Source organism: Scyliorhinus canicula, chromosome 4, assembly GCF_902713615.1.
Source record: "Scyliorhinus canicula chromosome 4, sScyCan1.1, whole genome shotgun sequence".
Taxonomy (NCBI): Eukaryota; Metazoa; Chordata; class Chondrichthyes; order Carcharhiniformes; family Scyliorhinidae; genus Scyliorhinus; species Scyliorhinus canicula.
In genome coordinates this window covers 138,694,456-138,709,585 of record NC_052149.1, presented here as the reverse complement: position 1 = coordinate 138,709,585, position 15,130 = coordinate 138,694,456, and the positions used below count along the sequence as shown (strand labels likewise).

At 50.3% G+C, this 15,130-nt stretch overlaps 1 protein-coding gene across 1 annotated transcript in view; it reads left to right on the top strand.

Annotated features, from left to right (window-relative positions):
- LOC119965037 (eukaryotic peptide chain release factor subunit 1) overlaps positions 1–15,130 on the top strand; it is a 153,247-nt gene that overhangs the window by 19,689 nt on the left and 118,428 nt on the right. The gene's annotated exons all lie outside the window — the stretch shown is intronic.

Here is a 15,130-nt window from a genome sequence, read left to right as displayed (position 1 = left end):
CATGACGGTCGCCTCACGGAACGCTCAGGCCTATCCCTCCGGCCCACCCCTCCTATCCCTCGTGGACCCTGCAAACGGCCGTCCCAGCCGGGGCCTAACCCAGCCAATATGCCTACGCCACACGTCAATCCGCGCACCCCTGGGGTCCCCGAAGTTACTTCTGCAGCCAGCAGAAGCACCCTTGCCAACGCTGCCCAGCTTGCAGTGGGCCAGGCCCGCGCAGTCGTCGCGATCGCCCCCTCACCCATGACACGCGCACAATGGGTGCCGCCATCTTCGTCCGGGACCACGCGCGGCCAGTGGGCGCTGCCATCTTCACCACCCTGGACCACGCGCAGCCAGTGGGCGCCGCCATCTTCACCCGCCGGGGCCACGCACGGCCAGTGGGCGCCGCCATCTTCACCCCCCCCGGACCACGCGCAGCCAGTGGACGCCACCATCTTCACCCCCCCGGGGCCGCGACCGGCCAGTGGGCGCTGCCATCTTCCTCCCCTCAGTCCGCGTGCAGCCCATGGGCACCGCCATCTTGTTCAGCTCCAGCAACGTACGGCCCATGGGCGCCGCCATTTTGTACCCCGCAGGATCTTCTGTCGCCACCATCTTGTCTTCCCCACGGGGCATGAACGCCGACGACATTCCACGACTGGGGCCGCCCACACTCTTCGTCTTCTGACACCAGTGATGATCACCCGCAGCTCGCCTCGATGACGCTCGACCAGTCCCGGCCTCACAACCTGGCCACCGCTTTGACTACGGTGAAAATCAACGGCCACATGACCTCTTGCCTGCTGAACTCCGGGAGCACCGAAAGCTTCATCCACCCGGATACGGTAAGGCGCTGTTCCCTCGCGGTCCACCCCGCCAACCAAAGAATCTCCCTGGCCTCCAGATCCCATTCTGTCCCAATCCGGGGGTTCTGCACGGTCACTCTCACGGTCCAGGGTGTAGAACTCAGCGGCTTCCGCCTCTACGTCCTTCCTAATCTCTGCGCTGCTCTATTACTAGGCCTGGATTTCCAGTGCAACCTCCAGAGCCTCACCCTCAAATTTGGTGGGCCCCTACCACCCCTCACTGTGTGAGGCCTCGCGACCCTAAAGGTCGACCCCCCCCCCCTCCCTCTTTGCCAATCTAACTTCGTATTGCAAACCCATTGCCACCAGGAGCAGACGGTACAGCACCCAGGACAAGACATTCATCAGGTCCGAGATCCAGCGGCTGCTTCGGGAGGGTATCATTGAGGTCAGCAACAGCCCCTGGAGAGCTCAAGTGGTAGTCGTTAAAACTGGGGAGAAGTATAGAATGGTCGTGGACTACAGCCAGACCATCAATCAGTACATGCAGCTCGACGCGTACCCCCTCCCACACGGTAGCATTGTGGATAGCACAATCGCTTCACAGCTCCAGGGTCCCAGGTTCGATTCCGGCTTGGGTCACTGTCTGTGTGGAGTCTGCACATCCTCCCCGTGTGTGCGTGGGTTTCCTCCGGGTGCTCCAGTTTCCTCCCACAGTCCAAAGATGTGCAGGTTAGGTTGATTGGACAGGCCAAATTGCCCTTAGTGTTGGGTGGGGTTACTGGGTTATGGGGATAGGGTGGAGGTGTTAACCTTGGTAGGGTGCTCTTTCCAAGAGCTGGTGCAGACCCGATGGGCCGAATGGCCTCCTTCTGCACTGTAAATTCTATGTAATATCTCATATGGTCAATCAGATTCCGCCATACCAGGTCTTCTTGACGATTGACCTAAAATCTGCCTACCATCAGCTCCCCATTCGTAAATTGGACTGTCCATACACTGCCTTCGAGGCGGTCAGTCGTCTCTATCACTTCTTCAGGGTTCCCATCGATGTCACTAACGGGGTCTCGGTCTTCCAAAGGGAGGTGGACCGGGCCACTTTTCCGTACCTAGACAACGTCACCATCTGCGGCCATGATCAGCAGGACCACGATGCCAACCTTGCTAAATTCCTCCGCACCGCCACTGTCCTCAACCTCATCTACAATAAGGAGAAGTGTGTGTTCAGCACGACCCGCTTAGCCATCCTCGGCTATGTGTTCCAGAACGGAGTCCTGGGGCCCGATCCCGACCGCATGCACCCCTCATGGAGCTACCCCTTTCCCACTGCCCCAAGGCCCTCAAACGCTGCCTGGGGTTCTTTTCGTACTCTGTTCATTGGGTCCCAAACTACGCGGACAAGGCCCGCCCACTCATTCAGTCCACCCATTTTCCCCTTACGGCCGAGGTGCAACAGGCCTTCGCCCGTATCAGAGCAGACATAGCCAAGGCCGGGATGCACGCATTAGACTGAGGAATTGAACAAACGAATGTGATATAAAATGCGATAATTAGTTAGAATAATGTAGAGGATAGAGCCGGTCTGATGGTGGTGAGTTAGCAGGCAATGAACAAAGGAATTAAGCAAAGCATGGCCAGTAAGGGGGGAGGGGAGCCTCTTGCAAAAGATGGTGAAAAGAATGCTGGGTAACAAGAGGCCCCAGGGTTGAGGAATGCGAAGTGAGCCAATCAGGATATATGGCCAGGTCAGGAGGTGTATAGGATGACCTATGGGAATCTTGTATGTGAAACTTGAATGATATGTATCGAAGATCTTTTTGTCCTTGGTCTCACTCTGCTCTGGAAGTTTCAGGAGACTGTGTCCTGAGTCTCTTTAGAGCGGGTCAGCGTTGCAAGTTGTTTAAAAATAAATAATACCATACTTACAGATCCCTCTCAAGTTTTATTGAGACCAGACTGACGGGTAAAGAACTTAATTTGTCAAGATGAGACACTGGCCTTCCAAGTAGAAAGCGACGCATCAGACGTCACACTTGCCGCCACCCTCAATCAGGCAGGCAGACCCGTGGCATTCTTTTCCCGCACCCTTCATGCCTCAGAAATTCGGCACTCGTCCATCGAAAAGGAGGCCCAAGCTATCGTTGAAGCTGTGCGGCATTAGAGGCATTACCTGGCCGGCAAGAGATACACTCTCCTCACTGACCAACGGTCTGTAGCCTTCATGTTCAACAACACGCAGCGGGGCAAGATCAAGAATGATAAAATCTTGTGGTGGAGATCGAGCTCTCCACCTATAACTACGAGATTCTGTATCGCCCCGTCAAACTCAACGAGCCCCCTGACGCCCTATCCCGAGGTGCATGCGCCAGCTCACAAGTAGACCGACTCCGGGCCCTACACGACAACCTTTGTCACCCGGGGGTCACACGGTTGTACCATCTTGTCAAGGCTCGCAATCTGCCCTACTCCGTCGAGGAAGTACGGACAGTCACCAGGGACTGCCAGGTCTGTGCGGAGTGCAAGCCGCACTTCTACCGGCTGGACCTTGCCCACCTGGTGAAGGCCTCCTGCCCCTTTGAATGCCACAGCATGGATTTCAAAGGGCCCCTCTCCTCCACCGACTGAAACTCGTATATTCTCAGTGTGGTCGATGAGTACTCCAGATTCCCCTTCGCCATCCCATGCCTCGATATGACGTCTGCCACCGTCATCAAGGCCCTCAACATAATCTTCGCTCTGTTCGGTTTCCCCGCCTACATCCACAGTGACAGGGGATCCTCATGTGGTGAATTATATACCTAGTAATTCACTCTGTGTTGTATTACATGTATTGTGTCCTCGTGGGCTCTGTATACGAGCCGTTGCGCGGCTCTGCCCATAGGGGGAGATGAGGAGTTTGTACTGGGCTCCACCCTTGGCTCCACCCATGGCTCTGCCCATGGCTCCTCCCACTAACCGGAAGTATAAAGCACTGCAGTCGTAAGCCTGCTCTCAGTTCATCTCGTCGCAGGCAGGCTCAGTTGTAAGACTATTAAAACCACTGGTCATTTCCAATCACGTGTCTTGTGAATTGATGGTCACATCACCTCATTCATGAGCAATGAGCTGTGTCAGTTCCTGCTCAGCAGGGGTATCGCCTCCAGCAGGACGACCAGCTACAACCCCCCGGGGAAACAACCAGGTAGAGAGGGAGAACGGGACGGTTTGGAGGGCTGTCCAGCTGGCCCTACAGTCCAGGAACCTCCCAGCCTCTCGCTGGCAGGAGATCCTCCCTGATGTACTCCACTCCATCCGGTCACTACTGTGCACCGCTACGAATAACACACCCATGAACGTCTTTTTGCCTTCCCGAGGAAGTCCACATCCGGGGTGTCGCTCCCGACTTGACTCACAGCTCCAGGACCGGTCCTGCTCCGTAGGCACGTCCGACTCCACAAGGCGGACCCGTTGGTGGACTTGCTCCATGCCAACCCCCAGTATGCCTATGTGGCGTACCCCGACGGCCGCCAAGATACTGTCTCCCTCAGGGACCTGGCACCAGCAGGTTCCACACATCCCCGGCCAGGCGCCATCATCCCCTCCCCCGGCGCATCCAACATTAACCCCACAGGACCATCCCTCCTTCCCCTGCTCACTCAAGAGGATGATGAGGATTTCGGCACACTCCCGGAGTCACCCGACATCAGGCCAGCACCGACGTCGCCAGCATCGACATCGCCGCCACCGTTACGTCGCTCCAAGCGGAACGTCAAGGCACCAGACCAGTTGAACCTCTAACTGGCACCGGACTTTCAAAAGACATTTTTTTTCCTCTCCTTTCTAATAGAACACTGTACATAATTTTCGCTACTGTATATAGTTCTACAACACCCCCACCAGACTCATTTTAACATGGGGTGAATGTGGTAAACCACTGTCGCACCTGTATTAGGTGATGTAAGGTAGGACCTGTATTACAGGCTCGCCAGTAGCCCCTGCCTGCTGGCTCCGCCCAGGGAGAGAAGTCTAAATATGCCTGTCCTCTATTCAACTGCCATTTCACCAGCTGCTGTAGGAGGCCACGCATCTTACTGCAATAAAGCCACAGTTGTACCCAATCTGAGTCTTTGTACAATTGATCGTGCATCAGTGTCCAAAAAGGTTAGTTGGGGTTACTGGGTTATGGGGATAGGGTGGAGGTGAGGGCTTATGTAGGGTGCTCTTTCCAAGGGCCGGTGCAGATTTGATGGGCCAAATGCTCTTCTTCTGCACTGTTGGGATTCTATAATTCATAAATGTTCACATTCTAGTTAGTGTCACAGTGTAACACTCATAGAAACATAGAAAATAGGAGTAGGAGGAGGCCAGTTGGCCCTACGAGCATGCTCCTCCATTCATTATGATCATAGCTGATCATCCAACTCAATAACCTGTTCCCACCTCCCCCCCCTCCCCCCATATCCCTTTCTAACTCCTTCCTAAAAACATACAATGTTTTAGCCTCAATTACTTTCTGCAGTAGTGAATTCCACATGCTGACCATTCTCAGGGCAAATAAATTTCTCCTAATTTTATTCCCATTTGGTCTATTCTGTACCCTCAGACTGTGAACCCTGGTTTAGGACTCCCCCGCCATCAGGAACATCCTTCCAAGATCCACACTGTCTTGTCCTGTTATAACTTTCAGGAGCAAATATCCAAGCTTTCTCCTTGAAATGATGGTATTGGCTGCTGAGTTAGCGAGACAATTAACTCCTTCAACAGAAGTGTTGTCCATTCCTAATGATACCTCCTACTGCTGAGAACCATGTTTGACCTTATCACTGGCTTAACTATAACCTTCTGCCTCCCTCTGTCAGAGTCGTGGTTTGCTTTTTATCAGAAGCATCCAGCTGTCTGAGTTTGTTTTTATTCATTCTCAGGCTGCAGGTGTGACTGACAATGCCCAACATTCATTGCTCATTCCCTTGTTCACAGTAAGAAGTCTTACAACACCAGGTTAAAGTCCATCAGGTTCGTTTCAAATCACTAGCTTTCTGAGCACTGCTCCTTCCTCAGGTGACTGTCAGTGTCTATATGCGCGATCTTCTTGGAGATCCTCTCCACTTTGAGCCGGCAGTTTGCGGTGTCAATAGCAGCCATGATGTGGAGATGCCGGCGTTGGACTGGGGTGAGCACAGTAAGAAGTCTTACAACACCAGGTTAAAGTCCAACAGGTTTGTTTCAAACACTAGCTTTCGGAGCACTGCTCCTTCCTCAGGTGTTCCATCAAAAGTACTTTTGAAATACAGTCACTGCTTGGCAAACTGAACTTAGGCATGAGACAAAGAAATTATCTCAAAAACATCTCACCCAAATTCTGGCACTTTTGAGAACCAGGATTCCCTCAGTACTGTCTTGAAGGCAGCCTAGAAATATCTTATTTCTTAACATATTTTGCATTAAATAGAATAAATGAATAGTTTATGATGACCCAAAATCACTCAGGACCTGTAATGTAGTTTCTGCTCCCGCAGCAGGGTTTATTCTACTGCATGTTATTCATCAGCACTTTGCTTCATCCTCATAAAATGTTCTTCACATTGGAAGCTTTTTTACCCTCTCCTTATTTTCCCCAATCCCTTCTGCTGCTGTAAGTGTACACTGGAGTGACCAAATTTTCAGAAGTCAAAACCAGGAGAAATTGAATTCACCTGAGTAAGGAGCAGTGCTCCGAAAGCTAGTGATTTGAAACAAACCTATTGGACTTTAACCTGGTGTTGCAAGACTTCTTACTGTGCTCACCCCAGTCCACCGCCGGCACCTCCAGATCATCATTCCCTTGTTGCCTTCCGTCTAATCATACAATTGCATTCCAGTAATCGAAAATGGACACGCATATCTTCAGCACAAATCTTTAATCTCTACATAAATTTGACTAAGTTACCATTTAGGTGAACTGAGGCTTGATACAAAACATTAACTTTCAGTAATCCACAATGAGGAGAGCAAGAATCAGATGAAACAACGATAGTGAATTGCATTTATCTAGTGCCTTCAACATAGCCAAGCAACCCAAGAAACTTTGCAAGGCACAAAACTTGAGAACGACATAAATTAAGATTAGAACAGGTGAACAAAAGCTTGGAATATTTTACAGAACATCTTAAAAGAGGAGAGTGATAGAGGATGCAGGGAAGTTCAGGGAGGAACATAGGAGCCACAGTAAGCCATTCAACCCTCGAGCCTGCTCCTCCATTCAACTAGATCATGGCTAATAATCTACCTCAATGAGGGGCAGCATGCGGTGCAGTGGTTAGCACTGGGACTCCGGCACTGAGGACCCGGGTTCGAATCCCGGCCCAGGGTCACTGTCCGTGTGGAGTTTGCACATTCTCCCCGTGTCTGTGTAGGTTTCACCCCCACAACCCAAAGATGTGCAGGTTAGGTGGATTGGCCACACTAAATTGCCCCTTAATTGTAAAAAAACATAATTGGGTACTCTAAATTTAAAATATATAAAAAATTTACCTCAATGGCATTTTCCCATGCCATCCCATATTCTTTGACCTCATTAATATCCATAATCTCTATCGACCTCTGATTTGAACATACTCAATGACTGAGCTTCCAAAGCCCTCTAGGGAGAGAATTTCACTACTCCCTGAGTGAAGAAATACCTCCGCAGCTCAGTCCTAAATGGCTTAAGCCCCTTAAACTGAGACTGTGTCCCCTGGATCTAGACTCACTCCCCAGCCAAGGGAAACATCCTGTCTGCATTGAGCCTTTAAGAATTTTGTACGTTTCAATAGGGTCACATTTCATTCTTCTAAGTTCCAGAGAATACAGGCCCAGTCTCCTCAATCTCTCCTCATAGGACACACCATCCCAGAAATTAGGGAGGGAATTCTACAGTTTGAAACCTTGACAGCTAAAGGCACAGCAGCCAAGTGGAGTGATGGAAATCAGGAATGTGCAAGAGGTCAGAATTGGAGGAGTGCAGAGATCTCAGAGGGCTGTGGAGCTGGCAGAGATAAAGGTTCATTTAATTGAACTGTTAAATCTTATCTCTGTCTGATGTTGTACAAATAATGAACACGCTACTGTACCCCACTTCCATGGGTTCTGAACTTAAAGATAACTTTAGCTTCTCTCTCTGGTATTATCCTTTCTGTTCACTGCTTTCAGCCTTTGATCTCTTTAATTAAATCTGACAGCTGATATTTGAAGCTTTGTTCATGACTTTCATGTTTGTACTCGCTGACCTACATTGGCTATCCAGTCAAGCCATATCTTGATTTTAAATACCTCATTCTTGTTTTTAAATCTGTCCATTGCTTTGCCACTCCCAATCTCTGTAATCTCCACCAGCCCACTAACCCTCTGAGTTATCCCTCTTATTCTGGGCTCTTGCGTATTTCCAAATTTAATTACTCCGCCATTGGTGGCTGTATTCAGCCATAGGCCCGAAGCTCAGGAATACAACCTCTCTATCTTGTTTTCTCCTTTAAGACAGTCCTTCAATTTATTTGACCAAGCTTCCTTTATCGGACCTAAAATCTCCTTATGCGACTCAGTGTCAAACTTTACTTTATAATGGTCAAGCACCTTGGAACAATTCATTAATGCGCTATATAAATATGAGTAGTTGTTTACTGTTCCCACAGGAAGCTGCGACTTGGTTCATGGACTCTCCTCTTCAACAAAGATTGACCAGAAGAGCTACTAAGCAAGTCTTTGGCCATGCCACCCAATGCAAAAATGTAAAATTGGGTGGACAGGATTCACTCCAGGATCCTGAAATTTTATGCTGGTGCAAGCAGGGCCATAGATGGGAAGCTGGTCCTCACCCAAGTCTGGTCCTCAAATGGCCACTGAGGGCCTTTTCTCACCCCGCTTTGATTTTTAGATTGGTGCTTGATAGATCAGGGGGGAAACCCAAAATAACAAAGGTTGATCTCGGGGAGGAAGGTGGGGTGACAGGAGGGCCAGGGGGAGGGGCAGAGCACCTACCTCAGAAGCTTCCTTCTGACTGGGGACACCCACCATCCTGAAAATTCAGGCCCATGTTACAAATGCCTACAACCTCTGATCTTTTAAACTTTGCTAATTCACTTTGTTTCTAAATACAAACACTTCAAGCAAATAAGTCTTTCCCAGAGTTTCTCTGCGGGAAAATGTGGACAAAACAATCTTTCAATGTGACAAAATTACAGAATTAATTGAATTTACATGCTGTCATTGATATAAAAAACCCTGTTTCAAAGAGAAATCTTTAATTTTAATTTCCTCAGGAATTCCCAAAATTCTTCACAGCTAATGAAGTTCTTTTGAAGTGTGGGTATCACTTGAAATGGAAGGAAATTTGGCAGTCAATTTGCACACACAGCAAGGTCACACAAAACATCAACGAGATGAATGACCTGCTGATCTGTTGTTCGTGGTGTTGGGTGTGGATATGTATTGGCACCAGGAACTAGGAGAATGTTCCTTTTTGAATAGAACCCTGGGGTGTGCAAACAGGACTCTTGGTCTAATGTCTCAAAGAGACACTTCTAATAGTGCTCCCTTGTACTGCATTTAAAAAAAAAATTATTTCATAGGTGATGAGTGTTCCTGGAAAAGCCTGTGTTTGTTGTCCATCCCTAATTGCCCTTGAAGTGAGTGACTTAAAAGGCCATTTAGAGAGCATTTAAGAATCAACCACATTGTTGTGGGTCTGGAGTCATGTAGGCCAGGCCAGGTAAGGACAGCAGATTTCCTTGCCTAAAGGGCATAAATAATCCAGTTCGGGTTTTATGACAATCAAGTGATAGTTTCATTGTCATCATTATTGAGACTGGCTGTTGCCTACGGCGCGGAGGACCCAGATTCGAATCCCGGCCCTGGGTCACTGTCCGTGTGGAGTTTGCACATTCTCCCCGTGTCTGCGTGGGTTTCGCCCCCACAACCCAAACGATGTGCAGGATAGGTGGATTGGCCATGCTAAATTGCCCCTTAATTGGAAAAAATAATTGTGTACTCTAAATTTTTTTTAAATTATTGAGACTGGCTTTCAATTTAAATTCCACCAGCCGCCATGGTGGGATTTGAACTCAAGAACGTTAGCTTGGGCATCTGGATTAATAATCCAGTGACATTACCACTATGCCACCCTCTCTGCTGCAAGTGTGAGTCTGGATCATGTGCTCATGTCTTTATAGTGGGCCTTAAGCCTTCTGACCTAGAGATATGATATTACCATTGAATGAATGCTGATACTTACATAGTGTCATAATATACATCTATGTATATAATGGAGTGCAGCCAGGCAGTGATTGACACACAGGATGACCAGTAAGCACACAGAACAGAGCAGCCAATCACCAGACAGGACACTACCACTATAAAGCCAGAGAGCACCAGTTTTCCCGCTCTCTCGGGATCCAGCCTCTGAGACAGTCAGAGCTCGTTAACATAGCCAGTGCAAACACCATGTGGTAGTCAGTAAGTCTGGTCAGGCTAGCATCAGATCTCCAGTCAAGTGCACAGTGTCAACCCACAGTTGAACATGTCAAATAGTTAGATGTTAGATAAAATTGTGTTGCATCTCATAAGTGTTGGAAGTCTATCTCTTGCTACTCTGCATCAAGCGCAGTCCACATAGACCCAGCCTGCCCAACACATCATGGTACCAGGTAGTGATACTGAAAATTGACAGACCTACCTTGAGTGAATCAGCGTTGACCAGCAAGCAGCCATCCGGTGACATGGAAAACGTCCGCCCTCCTCCGCAGCTCCGCATCGCCGGCAACTTCAGTGCAAATTGGAAGATCTTCAAACAAAAGTTCCAACTTTATCTCAAAGCCACCAACCTCAAGGCCGCATCGGATACCAGGAAGATCGCACTATTCCTCTCCACAGCCGGGGACCACGCCATCCACATCTACAACTCCCTTACATTCGCTGAAGGCGAAGCCAGGACGAAATTGAAAACAGTCCTGCTGAAGTTCGACAGCCACTGGGACAACGAGAGCTTTGAACGGTACGTTTTCCAGCAGAGGCTTCAGGGTAAGGACGAACCTTTTCAGTCCTTTTTGACCCACATCCGCATCCTCACGCAGTCATGTAACTATGACTCGACAACTGATTCCATGATCTGGGATCAGATCGTTTTCGGGGTCCACTCCGATTCCCTTCGCCAGCAGCTCCTGAAAGTCAAGCAGCTCACCCTCACCATCGCCATCGAAACGTGCGTTCTCCACGAACATGCTAACAACCGGTACTCCCACATCAGGGCGGCAGAAACGGCAAAGCTAACCCCCCACGAGGCGGAACGGGTGCAGGCTATCGCACAAATGCAGGGCCTGAGTCTCGATGAGAGTGGCCATTTTGCACGCTTTTCCCGGGCTCCAACGCATGCGCGCCAAGACTGAGGGGACGGCGAGATCGACGACCAGCCTGCGCAGGTGCGTACATTAACGACCGCTCTGAGCATGCGCATTGGCGCACGGAACGCGCTGACGTTGGCGTCATGACGTGTCTGAATTGTGGCTCCGCCCATTTAAAGTGGCCATGTCCGGCAAAATCTACAGTGTGGCAAGCTTGGCCACTACGCAGCCCTTTGCAGATCTGCTCCACTGCCCAGCATCCAGCGATCACAGCCACGACACAGAAGCGTCCCTTCGATTCAGCAGACCATGCCAGACTCCGACCCCGACAACCCAACAGATCCGATGCCGAGTGCCTCAAATCCCCATTCGGGGTGGGCATCATTACAAAGCATGCGCTGCCTTTCTCCAAGATAGTGAAGCACCTCCCAATCCTAAGCGTGTATCCTGACAACGAGTGATGTGCTGTCCTCACAGTTAACAAGGCTCGCATCCGCTTCAAGCTGGACACCGGCGGATTGGCGAACCTCATCTCGAAATCCGATCTCGACACCATCCACATCAAACCAAGCATTCTTCCACCGGCCTGCCAGCTCCTTGACTACAATGGCAATGCCATAGCTGCCGGTGGCTCATGCCAACTCGGAGTTTCCAATAGGTCACTTAAAGTGGCGCTGCGATTTGAGATCGTAGGACCTGACAGAGCATCCTTGCTCGGTGCTCGGGCCTGCAAACTCCTGAACCTGGTTCAGTGAGTCCACACCACGTCATCCTCACAGGCGACGGCCTTACCTGATGAAAACTTCCAGGCTCAAATTGATGACATCATCGCGCAGTACCATAGCGTGTTCAATGGTATGGGCACCATACCGATACAAAATCCTGCTCAAACCGAACGCCAACCCTGTGGTTCACGCACCACGTCGGGTGCCGGCACCTCTCAAGGACCACCTCAAGGAGCAGTTGCAGGACCTCCAGGACCAGGGAATCATATCAAGGGTCATAGAACCCATGGACTGGGTCAGCTCCATGGTCTGCGTCAAGAAGCCATCAGGGAAGCTTCGAACCTGCATCGACCCCAAGGATCTAATCCGCAACATCATGAGGGAACATTACCCGATACCAAAACGAGAAGAGTTGACCAGCGAGATGGCTCATGCCAAATTCTTTACGAAGCTGGATGCCTTCAAGGGGTTCTGGCAAATACAGCTGGATGCATCCAGTCGCAAGCTGTACACATTCAATACCCCGTTTGGTTGCTACTGCTACAACCGGATGCCTTTTGGCATCATCTCTGCCTCAGAGGTATTTCACCACATAATGGAACAGATGATGGAGGGCATCGAGGTGGGTGCGCGTGTATGTTGACGATGTCATAATCTGGTCCACAAGTCCTCAAGAGCACATCGATCGCCTCAAGCAGGTATTCCACAGAATCTATGAGCATGGCCTCCGACTCAACAAGGCCAAGCGCTCGTTCGGTCAATCAGAAATCAAATTCCTTAGCGACCACATCTCACAACAAGGCGTGTGGCTAGATGCTGACAAGGTTTCGGCGATCAATGCCATGAAGACCCCAGAGGACAAGAAGGCGGTCCTCTGCTTTCTAGGGATGGTCAACTTCCTCGGGAAGTTAATTCCCAACATGGCGTCCCACACCACAGCCCTCTGCCACCTCGCCAGAAAGTCAACGGAATTCCAGTGGCTGCCCGCTCATGAGTAAGAATGGCGTGAGCTGAGGGCAAAACTCACCAAAGCCCTGGTGCTGGCATTTTTCGACCCCGCCAAAGAGACAAAAATATCCACTGACGCGAGCCAGGATGGTATTGGGGCATTGCTCCTCCAACGGGATGACTCCTCCTCCTGGCCCCAATTGCGTATGCCTCCAGAGCCATGACGCCCACTGAGCAATGGTACGCTCAGATTGAGAAGGAATGCATGGGCCTCCTAACGGGAATCGACAAGTTCCATGACTATGAGTACGGCCTCCCAAAATTCACGGTTGAGACGTTACAGGCCATTAGTCCACATAATCCAGAAGGACCTAAATGACATGACGCCACGGTTACAACAAATCCTTCTCAAGCTACGCCGCTACGATTTTGAACTTGTCTACACCCCAGGCAAAGAACTCATTGTTGCAGATGCCCTTTCCAGGTCTATCACCACACCGTGTGAGCAAACTGACTTTGTATGAGAAATCGACGCGCAGGGGCAATTCTGTGCCTCCAACTTTCCGGCCTCTGATGAGAGGGCCATTCAAATTTGTGAGGAAATGGCCAAGGATCCTCTGCTCCAGCGGGTGATGCAGCACCTCACGAATGGCTGGCAGAAGGCACAGTGTTCCCAGTTTTACAACGTCAAGGACGACCTGACGGTGGTGGACGGCATCCTTAGGAAGCTCGACAGAATTGTGATTCCGCAGAGCATGCGTGCTATGGTGCTCGGCCAACTTCACGAGGGTCACCTGGGGATCGAGAAATGTCGACGCAGAGCTCGGGAGGCGGTCTATTGGCCGGGCATCAGCCAGGACGTTGCCAACACGGTCCTCAACTGCCCTACATGTCAGAAATTTCAGCCAGCCCAACCCAAAGAAACTCTGCAGCAACATGAGATAGCGACCTCCCCATGGCCCAAAGTCGGTGTTGATCTTTTCCAAGCCAAGGGGCGTGACTATGTCCTCCTGGTCGACTACTTTTCCAATTACCCCGAAGTGGTGAGACTGTCCGACCTCACATGATTAAGGCATGCAAAGAAACATTTGCCAGACATGGGATACCGCTCACAGTGATGAATGACAACGGCCCCTGTTTTTACAACCAGGAATGGTCTGAGTTTGTCCAGCTATACAACTTTTGTCACGTCACCTCCAGCCCCCACTACCCGCAGTCAAACGGGAAGGCTGAAAAAGGGTCCATGCCGTCAAGAGATTATTATGTGAAGCTGCAGACTCAGGCTCAGACTTCAACCTGGCGCTGCTGGCATACAGAGCAAACCCGCTGTCCACTGGGTTGTCTCCAGCGCAGATGCTCATGAATCGCACTCTGCGAACCACGGTTCCAGCCATCCACATTCCAGACCTTGACAACTTCCCGGTAATAAAAAAATGTAGCAGTCTCGGGCCCAACAGAAATCAGCATACAACGCTCATGCCACGGATCTCCCCGAGCTGGTCCCAACTGATCAAGTTCGTGTTCTGCTACCTGACGATGGCTGGTCCGCCACAGCTGTGGTGGTCAAGCAAATGGCCCCGAGATCGTTCCTTGTCCACATGGCTGATGGCTCCTTACTACGACGCAACAGGCGGGCACTGCGCAGAGTTCCATGCCCGCCACCCAACCGTGATGTCCCACCTCACACACTGCTTCCTCCGGATGCACCCTGCCATGAGCCCACCAATCTACCAGCCATCCTGTCGACCTCTGCGACCACCGCATTGGCGGCAGTCACGCCTATCCAAGTGCAGGCGGCCCCTGATCCACCCTTGAGGCGGTCAACCAGAATTCGTTGCCTGCCACAGAGACTAAACTTATAGACTGAACGTTTGCACAATTTTGTTACCACATTGATTTTACCTCTGTACATATCGTTTTTTTTACTGTTTTATCTGCCCTATATATGCACTAGCGACACCTTCCTATGTATATAAGTCCATTTTAGCACATTCTGTATATAGTCACGCACATATACACATCCTCACACACATGCACCTTAATATTTATTACCTGAACACAAACTACAAAAAAAAGGGGAGATGTCATAATATACATCTACATATATATAATGGCGTGCAGACAGGCAGTGATTGACATACAGGATGACCAGTAAGCACACAGAACAGAGCAGCCAATCACCAGACAGGACACAACCACTATAAAGTCAGAGGGCACCAGTTTTCCCGCTCTCTCGGGACCCAGCCTCTGAGACAGTCAGAGCTGATGAGCATAGCCAGTGTAAACACCATGTGGTAGTCAGTAAGTCTGGTCAGGCTAGTGTCGGGTCTCCAGTCAA